General features: G+C 42.2%; 1 long non-coding RNA gene across 2 annotated transcripts in view; it reads left to right on the top strand.

The window, feature by feature from the left end:
• The first annotated feature begins 271 nt into the window (after positions 1–271).
• LOC108309338 overlaps positions 272–17,180 on the top strand; it is a 31,471-nt gene continuing 14,562 nt past the window's right edge. Inside the window, exon 1 of one of the 2 annotated variants that reach the window (XR_001827290.2) lies at positions 272–615. This is a non-coding gene — a long non-coding RNA (uncharacterized LOC108309338). Of the gene's footprint in view, positions 616–3,972; positions 4,261–17,180 lie in introns of those variants that run through there. The other variant, XR_005201418.1, reaches the window with a different exon arrangement.

The following is a 17,180-nucleotide window of genomic DNA, read 5'->3' as shown; positions in this document are numbered from 1 at the left end:
CACTGTGTTGACCAGGATGGTCTCGATCTCTTGACCTCGTGATCCACCCGCCTCGGCCTCCCAAAGTGCTGGGATTACAGGCTTGAGCCACCGCGCCCGGCCCCAGCACTTCTTTTAGACGAAACTATTCTTTCCCTCTTTGAATGGTCTTGGCACCTTTGTCAAGGATCAATTGGCCACAATTGAATGGGTATTAGTAGACATTTCTGACATAAAATAAGTCTTACAATTATAAAAATATTTGTTTATATCATATTTACAAAAGTATTTGCTTATATCATACTTAAATCTCTCAGCCTTCAGTTTAAGACATTTTCTCTTCTTGTAAACTATAACAATTATAACTACCCAAACTGACATTCAGCTAACATTTATAGACAGCCTCCTAAATGAAAATAATGTACTTAATTCTGGGGGATAAAATATGAATAATATATAGTCTCTGCTTTACAGAAATATCACAACCCTGTGGGGGAGAAAAACATATGTGAAAATAACTATGCTTGTCTTTTACAAAGGCAGTAAGGAAAAAATGATTCATTTTGACCGTGAGTGTTGGGGAAGATGTCATGAAATGGAGAGTGTGCAGAAGTGTTACAACATGAAGTATCTCGGGTAATACAAAAAAATTTTTTCTGATGATTTTATTTTAAAATGCTAAAACATGTTATGTTAATTCTCACCTTAGATGCTATTTTAAAATGGCCAAGATGCTAAATATTGCAATTGTTTAATTGCAATAATTTAGCTGTATCCAGATTACAGTTATTTTATTGGTAGCTATGGAGTTAAATCTTTCAACATTTTCTCCTGGTTTGAGTATTTCAGAAAAAAAATGCTTCAGTATAGAAAGAGAAAATATTTGTAATAGTACATTTGTCTTGATGTTTGTGTTATGAGCACAAGAAAACAAAATTTAGGTTTGTAGCATGTGATTTCCAAGTGACTGAGATGGAGATTTGCTTACATGTGATTTGTTGGAGAAGGCTCCTGAGGTTACCATCTGTGAAGGAGTGAGAAAAGCAGAATTCGGCAAAGGGAGGTACTGAACTGAAATGTAGTTATAGCAGAGGTATCAGCTGATCCCATGGAAAGCTCTAGAGCTGGGATAGCACTTCAGAGATATCCCAAATTGAGGCAGAGAGAGTGGATCTCTGTATGTTACATACATCACTCTTTGGATGTGTGGGCTATTCTTGGTAAGGGTGTGTAACCTTGGGCAAGGTGACTGCTTTAGGCTGAGGGCAGTTCCTGGAGACAGACTTGGCTGTGAGGTGTCAGCAGGTAAGTGTGATGGCTTATGCCCGTAAGGCAAGCTACTTGGGAGGCTAAGGCAGGAGGATCACTTGAGCCCAAGAGTTCAAGGCTGCACTGAGCTATGATAGCACCACTGTACTTGAGCCTGGGTGGGAGAATAAGGCCCTGTCTCTAATTTTTTTTTATTAAAAAAATAAAAATAACCATTTCTTCCACCTAGAAAATAATTATCTTGGTCTTGAATGGGAGTCTGAGCCATACATGACAGCATTCACTACATCCAGTATAGGCATAGCTATATACTATGGCACCCACTAAAGACAGTATTAATACGATGGCCATTTTAGATGAGGAGAATGAGACTTAGTAGTTAACTGTCTGCCCAAAGTCCTACATCTATGACTGGCAGAGTTAGTACCAAAACTGAGGTTTTTACATTCCAAGCCAAATTGTGTTTAAGCAACATTATTATCCCTCAAAATGCACAGTACCATTTCATCTAAAAAACATTTAAATCCGGGTGAACTTCAGTCAGTTCGATTTCACAACTCACACATGGGATTCCCCCTTTTCCTTCCAAAACAAAATTCAGTTCTCAACTTGCCTGTGTCGAGGAATTCTTCTGAACCTCCAGTCCTGAAAACGAGGTAGTCTTGTTTCACACGCAAATGTATGCACTTATGCAAACTTTAAAAGAAGCATATAGGATGAAAGAGGAATATTTTTGGAATTATTATTAAATTAATGGAACAACACAACATCCAGACATCTGTGCCATTTTCAGGCTACAGTATAGGGAAAAATATATGTGTGTGTGCGTGTATGTGAATGTGTGTGTTAACAAAGGAAGATATGCATGAAGATTGGGGGAGAGATTCACAAAGTGGTCATAATGTCAGCTTGAGGCAAGAAGTAATTGACCGGAAAGCCAGAAAGAATCAAGCCTTTTCAAGCAATGTTCCCTGTATTTCTGACATGCTGCCTTGAGAGCCAAGAGGAAAACAAGGCAAGTCTCTACCTCCAAGGGCCTGAAAATCAGTTCCTAGCTGCTTGAGTTGCAGCTCCTGAGAATCTGTCATGTTGGAATTTAGAAGATGATTGCATTGTACTTGCAATCAGTATCCAAGCACAGTGGAAGACAGTAGGAAACGGAGCCCAAGGGTGAGGATTTAAAGGAGGGTTTGGGTCTTTACTTCACCACTTCTTAGGTGTATGACTGGGACAAGGGTGGTATCACTTGAAAAAACTAAGATTTCTTTTTTTGTTGTTTCATTAATGTAGAAAGTTTATTTTGCCAAGGTTGAGGACATGTGCCCATGACACAGCCTAAAGAGGTCCTGGTGGTATGTGCCCAATGCGGTCAGAGCACATTTGGTTTTAGACATTCTGGGGAGATATGAGACATCCATCAACATATGCAAGATAAACGTTGGTTTAGCTTGGAAAGGCAGGATAACTCAAAGCAAAGGTGGGAAGGCTCAAAGCAGAGAGGGGGCTTCCAGGTCATAGGTAGGTAAGGAGACAGGTGACATCAAACAACATATGTAAGATGAACATCAGTTCAGTCTGGAAAGGCAGGACAAGTTGAAGCATTCCAGGTCATAGGTAGNTTCCAGGTCATAGGTAGTTAAGAGACAAATGGTTGCATCCTTCTGAGTTTCTGATTAGCTTCTCCAAAGGGGGCAATCAGATATGCATTTAACTCAATGAGCAGAGTGGTGACTATGAAAACTAAAATTTCTCTTCTGTAAATGGAATGATTATGCCAATTTCATAAGGTTATTATAATTATAACATTGATGTGATATATATTAATATCCTCATACTAAGCCCTTATGGTATGACTGATTTAGTGCTCTGTTAGCTCTAGGGTATATTTTATTTGTGAATGTGTGTGCGTGTTCACTGAACCTAAAAAGATTGTAATATATTATGATAGCATTTTAGAGCAACAATGTGCAAAGAAACTTTTTTGGGGTTGGGAATGTTCTTTATCTCTATGTCTAATATGGTAGGCAGTAGACACATGGGACTATTGAACACTTGAAATGTGATTAGTGTGACCTAGGAACTGAATTTTGAGTTAATTTAAATTCATTTAAGTGTAAGTTTAGATAGAAGCATGTAGTAGCAGCTACCACAATGGAGTATTCAAGATGGAAGTTATCTTAGATATTATCTAATCCAAAGTGATCATTAACAGGGGAGAATGTACATATTTCAGAGAGATGTGAAGTAACACGCTCAGAGTTTCACAATCACTGACAGGGCAGAGCCAACATTTGATCAAGCTCCAGGATTTTAGATCCAAGGCATCACATTGCCACACGGCGTAACAAAGTTAATAACTTAAAGATACTGGAAAGTTCACAGCAGATGCAGGGCTAAAGTTATAATTATCATCAGTACCATAATCATATGAACTCTCAATTTCTGAGCATCTACTCTGTATATAGTAGAGAACAGCCAAGACTGTTGTCTTGACCTCTGTACTAAAATGCCTCCTTGCCAAGACCGTAAAAGCTTTACTGACATGGCAGGCCCCTGTATCTCTGTAGGATTTCCCACTCATCATCCCAGCATGTGAATCTTACCAAGGCCTCCAGTGTGCTGGTCATTTCTTGCTCATCTGGTCTGATTAGCATAATGTCATCAATATCATGAATCAGTGTGTGATTCTGTGAACTGTCTAGGTGGTCCAGATCTCCTCAGACAGGACAGAGGGTGAGGGAGTTAACATAGCCCTTGAGCAAAATGGTGAATTTATTTTGCTAACCTTTCAAGACAAGCAAACTGTTTCTAACCCCCTTTTCTAATAAGATAGGAGCAGAACACGCTCCTCAGGACAATGGCCACATACCATCTCCAGGACCCATGTTAATCTGCTCTAGCACAGCTGCCACATTCTGCACAGTGGCTGCAAATTGGGCTGCCACTGGTTGAGTTTGTAGTAGTTCACTGTTAACCTCCAGGATCTTTCTGTTTTGTGCAAAAGACAGACTGGTAAGTAAATAGAGAAAAGATGGGGACCCCTTTTTAATGTAGAGCTTGGTAACATTTCTTGTAAAGTGCTAGGTAGTAAATATTTTAGCTTTTGTGAGCCAAGCAGCAAAATTGAGATCATTATGTAGGTATCTACATCATCATTAAAATGCAACCATTCAAAAGTGTAAATCTCACAGGTAGCATGCCAGGGTGGTCTAGTTTGCTGACCCCTCATTTAATTCCTTAAGTCTCTAAAAGTTGCACTGGTTTCTGCTGAGCTCTTCAAGATGATATATTCATTTTGATTTATTATCTTGTCCACGAGGGCAGTTTCAGAGGCTTCCACCTGTCCTTCCCTACTTCGGAGGCTCTTGTCTCATAAGTAAAGGACCCACCACGAGAATTTGGGCTAAATACCCAGTAGAGCTATTCCATTAATACATTCAGGGACTGGAGAAATGACCAAGGTGTCAGGCCATTCTTGCATTGCTATAAAGAAATGCTCGAGACTGTAAATTTATAAAGAAAAGTGATTTGACTGGTTTATGGTTCTACAGGCTGTACAAGCATGGCACCAACATCTGCTTGACTTCCTGTGAGGGCCTCGGGAACCTTATAATCATGATGGAAGGCAGAGGGGAAGCAGGTGTGTTACATGGCCAGAGCAGGAGCAAGACAAGGAGAGGAAGGAGGTGACACACACTTTTAAACAGTCAGATCTTGAGAGAATTCACTATCACGAGGACAGCACCAAGCCACAACGGATCCACCCCATGACCTACACACCTCCCACCAGGCCCCCACGTCCAACACTGGGGATTACATTTCAACATGAGACCTGGGCAGGGACAAATATCCAAATCGTATTAACCGACCAGAGATGCTGAAGATGTCAGTGAACCCTTTGTTACCTGAATTTGAGCCAGGACCATACCGGTTTCCCAGTCCCCTTTTGCTCTCATTCTAATGGCGGAGGCAATGAGTCTGCTTCAGATGTGTGGATGATCTATGTCAGCTCAGACTCTATGTCCAACAATCCTCAAAACGTGCGGGGATTCCCTTTTCTCCTTTATACAGCGCCTGAGTAAATGGCAATAGGCTCCTCTGAGGAAGAACTGGGGGAATCATTACTGTGTACACTTGTAATGGTGTTACAGCATCTTCCGTCCTGGGGATCCCGCCTCTTCCTCAATCTATAGGTTCCAGGGTCCCAAACTGGCTCAGATCAGAAAACTACGCAAGGGACCATGACTTTTTTTTTTTTGAGACAGAGTCTCACTCCAGCACCAGGCGCCAGGCTGGAGTACAGTGGCACGACCTTGGCTCACTGCAACCCCTGCCTTCTGGGTTCAAGCAATTCTCCTGCCTCAGCCTCCTGAGTAGCTGGGACTACAGGCACGTGCCACCACGCCCAGCTAATTTTTTTGTATTTTTAGTAGAGACGGGGTTTAACCATGTTGGCCAGGATGGTCTCGATCTCTTGACCTCGTGATCCGCCTGCCGTGGACTCCCAAAGTGCTGGGATTACAGGCATGAGCCACCGCGCCCAGCCGGGACTATGACTTTTTAAGGGGCAACTGGCCTCATCCCATCAGCCACCTTTGATTTATTTTTATTTTAAAAGTTGACTATGTTCTTGTGGGCCTCTCCTTTCTTTTGCCACGTCCATCAGTTTCTTGCAGCCTCTACAAGCTAGGGCACCTTGGCTGCTCTCTCACTTTGCTGCGCATGATGTTAATTGTATCCACCTGACTTCCAGCAGCTAAGCATTATCACCTGGCCTCTATTGTTTTGTAGTCTTATCCTCCTATTGCTATTAGTGGATCCAGTTTTGAATCGGCATCTTCTCCCACTACCTCTGTTCCACAGGGGAGTGTCACCACTGAGCTGCTTAGAGGGGCTGGTGCCCATCTCAGAACATTCCTCATTGCTTTGAAAGTGGTCATTCTTTTGAGCTGTTTCAGGAACCTTGTTCCCTGGTTGGACTTTGAGCGACTTTAAGGTGCCTCCTTCTCTGGTTTCTCATCTCCTCTTCCAATGCCTGCCACGGCAATTCCACCACTTCTACCTCACTGAGTGGGGGAGGGGGCATTCTAACAATGCATTCATGCCATTTCCCAGGGGTCTTTGCAGGAAGTTAAATCCTCTTTTCTGAAAGAGTACAGCCATACCAATAAGGTGGGAGGATTGCTTGAGCTCAGGAGTTCAAGGCTAGCCTGGGCAACATAGCGGGATCCCATCTGTATTAATTTGTTTTCACTCTGCTAATAAAGACATACAGGAGACTGGGTAATTAAAAAAAAGAGTAATTGGACTTACAGTTCCATGTGGCTGGGGAAGTCCCACAATCGTGGCAGAAGGCAAAGAAGAGCAAGTCATGTCTTATAGGGATGGCAACAGGTAAAGAGAGAGAGCTTGTGCAGGGAACCCCCGCCCCCCTATAAAATCATCAGATCTCGTGAGACTTATTCACTATCACAAGATCAACATGGGAAAGACCTGTCCCCATGATTCAATTACATCCCACCAGGTCCCTCCTATAACATGTGGAAATTCAAGATGAGATTTAGGTGGAGGCATAGTCAAACTGCATCATTCAGCTTCTGGTTCCTCCCAAATCTCATGTCCTCTCATTTCAAAACAATCATGCCTTCCCAACAGTCCCCCAAAGTCTTAACTCATTTCAGCATTATCTCAAAAGTCCACAGTCCAAAATCTGATCTGAGACAAGGCAAATCCCTTCCACCTATGAGGCTGTAAAATCAAAAGCAAGTTAGTTACTTCCTAGATACCATGGGGTTACAGGCACTGGGTAAAAAATACAGCCATTTCAAATGGGAGATACTGGCCAAAACAAAGGGGCTACAAGCACCATACAAGTTTGAAATCCAACGGGGCAGTCAAATCTTAAAGTGTGAAAATGATCTCCTTTGACTCTATGTCTCACGTTCAGGTCACGCTGATGCAAGGGATGGGTTCCCATGGTCTTGGGCAGCTCCACCCCTGTGTCTTTGCTGAGTACAGCCCCACTCCTGGCTGCTTTCATGGTCTGGCATTGAATGTCTGCAGCTTTTCCAGGTGCACGGTGCAAGCTGCCAGTGGATGTACCATTCTGGAGTCTGGATGATGGTGGCTGTCTTCTCACAGCTCCACTAGGTGGTGCCCCAGTAGGGACTCTGTGTGGGGGCTCCCACCCCACATTTCCCTTTCTCACTGCCCTAGCAAAGGTTCTTCATAAGAGTCCTGCCCCTGCAGCAATCTTTTTCCTAGACATCCAGGCATTTCCATACATCTTCTGAAATCTAGGCGGAGGTCTCAAACCTCATTTCTTGACTTTTGCACACTTGCAGGCTAAACACCACATGGAAGCTGCCAAGGCTTGAGGCTTGCACCCTCTGAAGCCATGGCCTGAACTCTGTGTTGGCCCCTTTCAGCCATGGCTGGAGCAGCTGGGATGCAGGGCACCAAGTTGCTAGGCTGCGCATAAAACAGGGACTCTGGGCCTGGCCAACAAAACAACTCTTTCCTCCCAGGCCTCCAGGCCTGTGATGGGAGGGGCTGCTGTGGAGGCCTCTTAGATGCTCTGGAGACATTTTCCCCATTGTCTCAGGGATGAACATTCTGTTCCTCATTACTTATGCAAATTTCTACAGCTGACTTGAATTCCTCCTCAGGAAATGGGATTTTCTTTTCTATAGCATTGTCAAGTTGCAAATTTTGCAAACTTCTACGCTTTGCTTCCCTTATAAAACTGATTTCAACAGCACCCAAGTCACCTCTTGAATTCTTTCCTGCTGATAAATTTCTTGTGCCAGATACCCTAGATCATCTCTCTCAAATTCAAAGTTTCACAAATCTCTAGGGAAGGGGCAAAATGCCACCAGTCTCTTTGCTAAAACATAGCAAGAGTCACCTTTGCTCCAGTTCCCAACAAGTTCCTCATCTCCATCTGAGACCACCTCAGCTTGGAACTTATCATTCACATCACTATCACATTTTTGTCAGAGCCATTCAATAAATCTTGAGGAAATTCCAAACTTTCCCACATTTTCCTGTCTTTGTCTGAGCCCTCCAAACTGTTTCAACCTCTGCCTGTTACCCAGTTCCAAAGTCACTTTCACATTTTCGGGTATCTTTTCAACAACATCCCACTCTACTGGTACCAATGTACTGTATTAGTCTATTTTCACGCCGCTGATAAAGACATACCTGAGACTGAGAAATTTACAAAAAAAGAGGTTTAATTGGACTGACAGTTCCATGTGGCTGGGGAAGCCCCACAATCATGGCAGAAGGGGAAGAGCACGTCACATCTTACATGGATGGCAGAAGGCAAAGAGAGAGAGAGCTTGTGCAGGGAAACTCCTCCTTGTATAACCATCAGATCTTATGAGACGTATTCACTATCATGAGATCAGCATGGGAAAGACCTGCCCCCATGATTCAGCTATTCCCTCATGTGGGAATTCCGGATGAGATTTGGGCAGGCACACAGCCAAACCATATCACCAACTCTGTATAAAAACAAAAAGCCACAACTCTCTTTTATCTAAATTAATGTTCTGCTCCCTTACTCTAGCACTCTGGTCATCCTGTCCCATGAGTCCTCTTTTAACTTTTGCCTGGACATACTGATGAGATCCTAGAGTGCCTTTAGGGCATAGTTCTTTTCCTCTCTTAACAGGTTCAGTAAATCTCTTGCCGGGTTGTGTTGTGACTCTACCCTAGTTTTTAACCCACTAGCCAGCATAGGAGGTGGGGACAGATCCTGAGGATGACACATGCTATCTTTCAGAAAAAAGGCCTGGGAATTGCATTTAAGCTAGAGGCAAGCATTAGCCCACTGGGAAGAGTGAAAAACTTCTTCAAGATCAAAGGGTTCAGGGGATTCAAGATTTGTGAGTTTCATTAACCCACATGTCCTAATCCTATGAGTTGAGGCCCCATTCTTTCCAACAGGGACCAGGGCCATGGCCTTGGCAAAGCCACTCCAACTTGGTTTGAAATTAGCCATCTTTGGCCCAGTTGTCTGCTTTCTTTACCTTCTTCTAGAGGCAGTGAGAGTCTCTTTTGATGTGACCAGGGAAGTCCTCTGACTTTCCCACTTTGCTTTTAATTACTGATTCATCACACTCAGCTTTCCCCGTCTCCCCGCCGCCGGAGTGTCAGTCAAGTAGAGCAATGACCACCCAACTCCACTGTCCTACGATTGCCCCCTTGTAAAGGTCTCACTCATTGCATTGGGAGCCACAGTCCCTTCCTCAGCTACCCACCCCAGTCCACCCAAGGTGAAAGTTCAAAAATCGCAGTGCTCCATCTGCCAGGGCTACCTGTGCTTCACTTGTCACCAGTGAAGGGGTCCTCACTGCCAACTGGGTGAAAGGGATCAAGTTCCAAAGTCCCATCTTAGTGTCTGCTATCTCAGCCCATCCTTGGCACCAGTTGTCACAGGCTGAGTTCCCTGGGAAGCAGACTCCAAGACAGAGATTGGAGTGCGGGTCAGGTGTGACAGAGAGCTCCTGGGATCAAACATCTTGTGACCAAAAAGGGAAGCAAAGAGCACTGGGCAGACAGAAACGCTAGGCTGCAGTGCAGAGGCAACCACAGGAAGCTCTGGAGCTAGAATTGCCTTCTGAATTGTCCAGGGCTAGGGGGAGGAGGTTGGGCCTTTGAACTTCATGTAGATGAGTTGCTGGTATGAGCTGCTTTGGAAGAAGATACAAGCATCGTTGAGGCAGATTTCTCCAGTGGAGGCACTTCTGGAAGAAGGCTGACAGCTAAGGTCCATCCCAACACAATCTGCAACTGAAGACATCAAGCTTCCACTCCTGAAGGGAAGTCTGAGTGGCACATCATAGCATCCACTTCAAATACTTATGAGGAATTACTGGCATATTTCATTTGTCAGTAAAAGTCTAAACAGAGAGCCTCAATGAGCCTATAATTTAGACTGTGACAGGCCCAATCAGCAGTGAACACTGCCCTGGAGAGAAAAGAAGCATTTTTAGCAAAAGGGCCAATTGACAGAACATGGAAGGACACAGGACATGGAACAAGTTTTATGAATCAAACAAAGGGAGGGGAGGTGTGGAGAGGAGGCGGAATTGAGGGTGTGTGTGTGACGGTGGGTGGGGGAGTGTAGCCTAGCAAACCACTATAAAGAAATCTTTTTTATAGCATCCCCAGGAAACTTATTGAGACCTCATAAAATAAAGAGAACCAAGGAAACAACACTCTATGCTAAGTGTCTCTTTTGCTGTTTTACAGACTGGAGTAGGATTTTATGAGCTATTTGACTTTCCCTTTGGATGCCTCTTTAGGAGAAGTTCCTGGTTCTTTAGCCAGTTATTTTAACTTTTGGCTACTGAGTGAGAAGTCTCCAAAATAGGATAATAACCATTTAGGCTTTCTGGTAACATTCTTCAGTTGTTGATCACAGCACACACTTAATTAGCCCACGTGGAATATTTGAAATTGCCAACATGAGACGTCTCCTCCTAGGTCCCCTTTGGTAGGAAGATAAAGTCTAGTGGTTATGGGAATATGACCTTGAGGGGTTCCCTCCATTCTTTCAATGAGATCCAGCATTAAAGGGCTTTGTTTAGAGACAAGTCAGCAGATTATGTTTATAAGCTTCCTAGATGCAAACCAGCCGCAAGATGGGAAGTTAAGTTGTAAGCTCTAAGAACTTAAAATCCTCCTCTTTCAAAATGATTTGGCCATCAAAATTGGCTTTTTCTAGTTGGAGAGGCAAGGAGGAAAACAGAAGCCAACTTCCTTTCTCTATCTACACAAAAACAGAAAGCAATGGTATTCTTATGAGTTCTTTAGTTTGTTCTAAAGTGACCCAAGGCATAAAGGTCTGAGGCTCATTCTGATCTTCAATGCACTTCTTCAGTCGTTTAAGAATTTCCAAAGCAAATGGGTCACCAATACTCTCAGATAATGATTTTGCCATTGAAAACATCAAGCAAGTGTAGCACCTTAGCACTCCAAAGGGTAAATGAATCCTAGCCCTAATTTTGGGCCCTCACATTAATTCCATTTCTGCACTAGAATTCTCTGTTCAAGGTCACAGATAAAAGAATCCATATAACTCTCACCTCTGTTCATCAAGATATCACGTAATTTCCTAGATCAAAAACTGATCTCAACCCTCTTTTCACCCAGAGATACTCTGAGTTTATTCCTAGCTTCAGGAATATAATATTTCAGTGACCTTGGGCAAATAAGACTTGACAGTAGCAAAAATGACTAGAAAATGTTTAATGACATTCAAAGGGCTCCCTTATCACTTGCCGAAAAAGCCTACAGGAAGACTCTATTGTCATTGTTTAACTTTTCTTTTTTATTTTAGAGATAGAGTCTCAGTATGTCCCAGGTTGGCCTCTAACTTCTGGTCTTGAGTGATCCTCCTGCCTCAGCCTCCGCCCAACATTTAACTCTTCTAGCCTCACTTCTCTGCATCACTTCCTAACTCAGACCAACACTTTTTTTACTATCAATACCACAAGGTTTTTTTTTTTTTTTTTTTGTTCAGATCAAGTGATTTTTATGTTAGGTGGATACTAACATAAGTTATCATTTTATTACAACTCCAATCATTTGATTTGGACCTAGGTTTTGAATGGCAAAACTTGAGTTTATGTTAGAAAAGAAAAGAGAAACCTAAAAAAAAAAAAAAAGCCCATGAAATCTCTAACAATGCTCAATGTGATTTTATGACACTCTTCAATGGCTTCGTACCATCTAGCATGACATCTACCATATGTCCAATTCTGTATGTTTCTCTGCTCGCTACGAGATCTCGGATTGCTCAGAACTGAAAGCTGCAAGGAGATGACATTTGCATAACTTTCTAAGGATAAAATCATTCACACACTGATTTTTGGAAAAATGTGTTTGTTTTAAAAAGATATTTATCAAATGCTTTTTATATTTGTTTTTAAAATTCACTGTATATGTGATTTGGGTTCAAACTTTTAGAGGAAAAAAAGAGCCATTCTAAACAATCAAATTTAATTAAAAACACACAAAGAGATCACGTGCCCAACAGAGTTAGAGAGGACCTTGGATATTTTTTTTTTCCTTTGAGAGGTAAAACAACTAAGAGCTGTTAAGAGCTATTAAGATCAAGCAACTGTTTAGTAGCAAAACCTTAGGCAGAAACTTTGCCTACCTTGATCACTGCTATATTCCTAATCTCTAGAGAAGCAGTTGTCAGCTGGGGGCCATTTTGCCCGTTGGGGGACACTTGGCAAGGTCTGGAGAAATTTTGGTTGTTACAAAGGAGAATGGGAGATAGGAAGGCTATGCGCACCTAGAGGCCAGAGATGCTGCCCAACAGCCTCCATCGCACAGGACGGCACTTTTACAACAAAGAATTGTCTGCCCCTAATATCAATGATGCAAAGACTGAGAAACCCTGCCTTACAGGGGGATAAACAAATTCATTGTAGACACATAACCTGACTCCCAGGGATTAAGGGGCTGGCACGTGCATTCTCAAGAGGGGAGAGAGATGCTACCAAGTGGACAAAATTTGGTTCTTTGAGACTAAGTGTAAAAACATATATACCCATTTATCTGTGGCGTGAAATTTCACGGAGAGGAAGGCAATGAGGGGAAAACAAGTCTAAAAGGTTTTCTTGGGAGGGAGGTAACAAAGGAAAAAAAAAAGACTAGGAAATACTGAAAAAGCATGATTGCAAGAGTGGGTTCTCTTCCCCCACCCTCTGCGCTGCGATTGGCATTTGAACAAGTGTCGCTGTCACGCACGTTCAGCTCTGCTTCCTGGCTGTGCTGTCTCTGGGGTGCTGCTGTCTCTGCTTCTCCACCTGCCACTCTGCATCCTAGGAAGCGAAGAAACATTTTCGGGTTATTCTTTGACTGCCTATCCTTTTTTTTTCTGGAACTAAAGATAAAAAGATACAGAAAAAGGGGAGAATAGGGAGTGGATGTGAGAAGAGATTGATGGTTACAGTATTTTGGCCGCCTCCCAAATCAGGACACATAAGGGAGGCTGCTGTTTTCTGGCTGGTATGACTCTTGTGTCCTGGGTGGTGTTGACCAACCGTTGGGCATGTCAATGTTTGCAGTGGCTTCACGAGATGACTCAGGGGCATGCTTTTCATTGTTTTATTTTTCTCAGCCTATCTGTAGAATCTCATCATTTCTGAGTCTTCAGGAATATTTGAGTGGATAATGGTGAGAGCCTTCTGCAATATGCTACTTGAATTATTTATTTATGTATTTATTTAGAGATGGAGTTTTGCTTTTGTTGCCCAGTCTGGAGTGCAATGGCATGATCTCAGCTCACCGCAACTTCTGCCTCCTGGGTTCAAGATATTCTCCTGCCTTAGCCTCCCGAATAGCTGGGATTACAGGCATGTGCCACCACACCTGGCTAACTTTGTATTTTTAGTAGAAACAGGTTTCTCCGTGTTGGTCAGTCTGGTCTTGAACTCCTGACCTCAGATGATCTGCCCGCCTCAGCCTCCCGAAGTGCTGGGATTACATGTGTGAGCCACCATGCCCAGCTGAATGTTCTAATTTTTAATTGAGATTTTAAAAGTGTGTCTGGGTGGCAGAGTGAGACCCTGTCACAGACAAAAAGTATGCTTAGATTAATTTTGGATTTGTGGGTAAACTCAGGCTCCTTTTTTGTTAGAAATGATTCGCATAGTTTTGTTCCTTCTAGAAAATGTTTTGGGCATCAAGTATGCAAGTCTGGGCTTCTCCAGGTAACCATGAGTGCGTATCTTAAAGTAAGTCTCTTAAATCTAAGCAAGTATCCCAAATCCAGTGAGAGGAGAGAGATGTATCTGTGGCCATCACTGGAAATACGTTAGACTTGAGAGATTTCCAGAAATGTAGGTAGAGTATGTTCACATAGAGATTTAAGGGTGGAAAGGGAATGTTGAAGGGACATTCTTTTTTCTGACATTTCCTCCCCCAACGTGGAACCTATGATGAGTTTAAAAATAGCAGAGCCTATTAAGCCACAAAAAGCCAGAGAAACAGGGCAGTAAAAAATAATGAAATGCAATATTCAGAATACATGGAACAGCCATGATTTACTTTAATCCTAGGGACTAGGAATAATACACCTGCCTTGGAAAAGGGGATGGCATAATGTTGGCATAACATCGGGGGTTTAATAATTTTTGACCACATTTTATAGACGCTTTCCTGCAATTAATGCTAAATAAAGTCAACATCTTCTCCACCTGCTGCTGTGTTTGGGGCTTTCATCGAGGACGTCCCACTCTCCTTCATTACCCCAGGCCGTCATAGCTCCTGCTGAACTCGTTCGTTTTTAGTTCTTTGCCCTCGATAATCTCTAGGACTGTCACATGTACTGCTTGTGGTATATATGGCTTTCCATTCTTTTCTTGTTGTGTATATTTATGGTGTCCACTATGATGTTTTGATAGATGCATATATTGTGAAATGATGAATTCAAGCTAATTAACAAATAAAAGCTCAATGTCATTTTTGTGTGTGTGGTGACTGTTATTGCAATGACAGTTAACACAACTATACTGTTGTTGTGTTGTATACCTGAAAACTGCTAGGAGCATAGATCTGAAGTCTTGTCACCACACACACAAAAATGATATTAAGGTTTTATTTGTTAATTAGCTTGAATTAATCATTTCACAATATATGCATCTATCAAAACATCATGTTGGACACCATAAATATACACAATTTTTATTTGTCAACTATATCTTAATAAAGCTGGGAAAATTTCTTGCAAGAGTGAAGCTAATTGAATTCAGCGCCACCAGTCTCTTTGCTGGGATCATCAGGCCACCTCTGCAGGGCAGTGCGTCTGCACGTTTTTTCCCATAAGGAGTGGGTATAATTTTTCTTTCATGTTACTTTTTAATAAAAACAAATTGATGTGGTGGGAATACATGTATGTTGGTCAAAGGGTACAAAGGTCAAGTTAGACAGGATGAATAAGCTCTAGGGGTCTACTGTATGACATGATGACTGTGTCAGAGGCGTTGGAACCAGAATGAACAGGGGTTCCTGTTGGAGGTTCCCTCTTGAACAGGGGCTGGGTAGAATGAGACCTGTTGGGCTGCATTCCCAGCAGGTTAGGCATTCCTAGTCAGAGGATGAAACAGGAGGTCAACACAAGATCCAGATCACAAATACCCTGCTGATAAAACAGGATGCGGTAAAGAAGCCAGCCAAAACCCACCAAATCCAAGATGTCAAGGAAAGCAACCTCTTGTTGTCCTCACTGCTCATTATATGTGAATTATAATGCATTAGCTTGCTAAAAGACACCCCTACAGCGCCATGACAGTTTACAGATGCCATGGCAATATCTGGAAGTGACCCTATGTGGTCTAAAAATGCGAGGGTGGGTGTTTCCCTCAGTTCTGAGTGTTGCCTACTTCTTTCCCAGAAAACTAATAAATAATCCACCCCTTGCTTAGCATATAATCAAGAAATAACCATGAAAAGAGCCAACCAGCAGCCCATGGTGCTTCCCTGTCTGTGGAGTAGCCATTCTTTCATTTCTTTATTTTCCTAATAAACTTGCTTTTGCTTTACTTCTTGGACTCGCCCTGAATTCTTTCCTGCTCGAGATCCAAGAACCCTCTCTTGGAGTCTGAGTTGGGACTCTCTCCAGCAACAACTATACTGTTGTTGTGTTGTATACTTGAAAATTGCAAGGAGCGTAGATCTGAAGTCTTGTCACCACACACACAAAAATGATATTGAGGTTTTATTTGTTAATTAGCTTGAATTCATCATTTCACAATATAGGTATCTGTCAAAACATCATATTGGACACCACAAATATACACAATTTTTATTTGTCAACTATACCTTAATGAAGCTGGGAAAATTTATTTTTTAAAATTAATATGATTGGCTTTACACACACACACACACACACACACACACACACACACACAGAGAGAGAGAGAGCTTTTCTTTAATTCTGTCTCTTCACCATCTTAAGGGAGTCTTTAAAAAACATCTAGAGTTTATAGTTTGAACCTCTCTGTTTTAGGGTGGAGATTTTCATGGGACTAAGATTCTCTGACTATCTTCATGTAAATTGCAGTCATTATATCACATTGATGTTTTATTTCAATTGCTACTTGACAATCACTTGAAGGCTCTGGTCCGAGATCTTATGATAAAATGAACACCAGGTGGGTTGTAAAACATATGCCTTCAATTTTGAAAAAAAGGCTCTCATCCTCATGTTAGTCTTTGTGTCTAGTGAGCCACGTTGGGATGTTGACATGCCAGAGACAAAAAACTTCATTTTGCAAGAGCAAGGTTGCACAACTGAAACTCAACCATTGCTTTCCTGAGTTGTGAGTGTGTGTGTGTGTGTGTTTACTTTGGATGGAGGGAGTTGAAAGTATTAGCTATAAAAACCATTAGCAATTCCTAGTCGATCTAAATCAGTCTAAACATTTTTCAAAATCTCGCCTAGATTCTTGCGCTCGTTTACCTGCACCAAGGCGATTAATTCACACAGGGGGCTGTTTATTTAATTGTAGTAACAGCATATAAAGCCAAGACACTGTCTAATCTCCTGTTCTTGAGTTTTTAAATCCCAAATGGTGAATGGCAAGTAAGGCTGCTAGTTTTATTGCTTCATGAATTAGTTCAGCTGAAAAATATTTTGCCGGTTTTCATTTGGGAGCCATTGGGTGCAGGGAGATGTGGGAGGGGTAGAGTGGGAATTGTTAGCCAGCACTAATCGGTTCTTGGCCTCTAGCAATTCTCTGTGGCAGAATAAAGAGAAGAGATAATTATTCTCCTTAATCACTGAGTGAATGACTGCATTTAGAACCCTCAGCTTAAAGGCGGACCAGATTTCCCAGAGAATATTCTCAACCTTTCACTGATCTGATTTTGAAGTGAATGAATGTTCTGAAAATATCTGCTAGCAG

Source organism: Cebus imitator, unplaced genomic scaffold (assembly GCF_001604975.1).
Source record: "Cebus imitator isolate Cc_AM_T3 unplaced genomic scaffold, Cebus_imitator-1.0 Scaffold93, whole genome shotgun sequence".
NCBI lineage: Eukaryota > Metazoa > Chordata > Mammalia > Primates > Cebidae > Cebus > Cebus imitator.
Note: the sequence above shows the minus strand (reverse complement) of the source record. Positions and strands in the feature narration are given on the sequence as shown.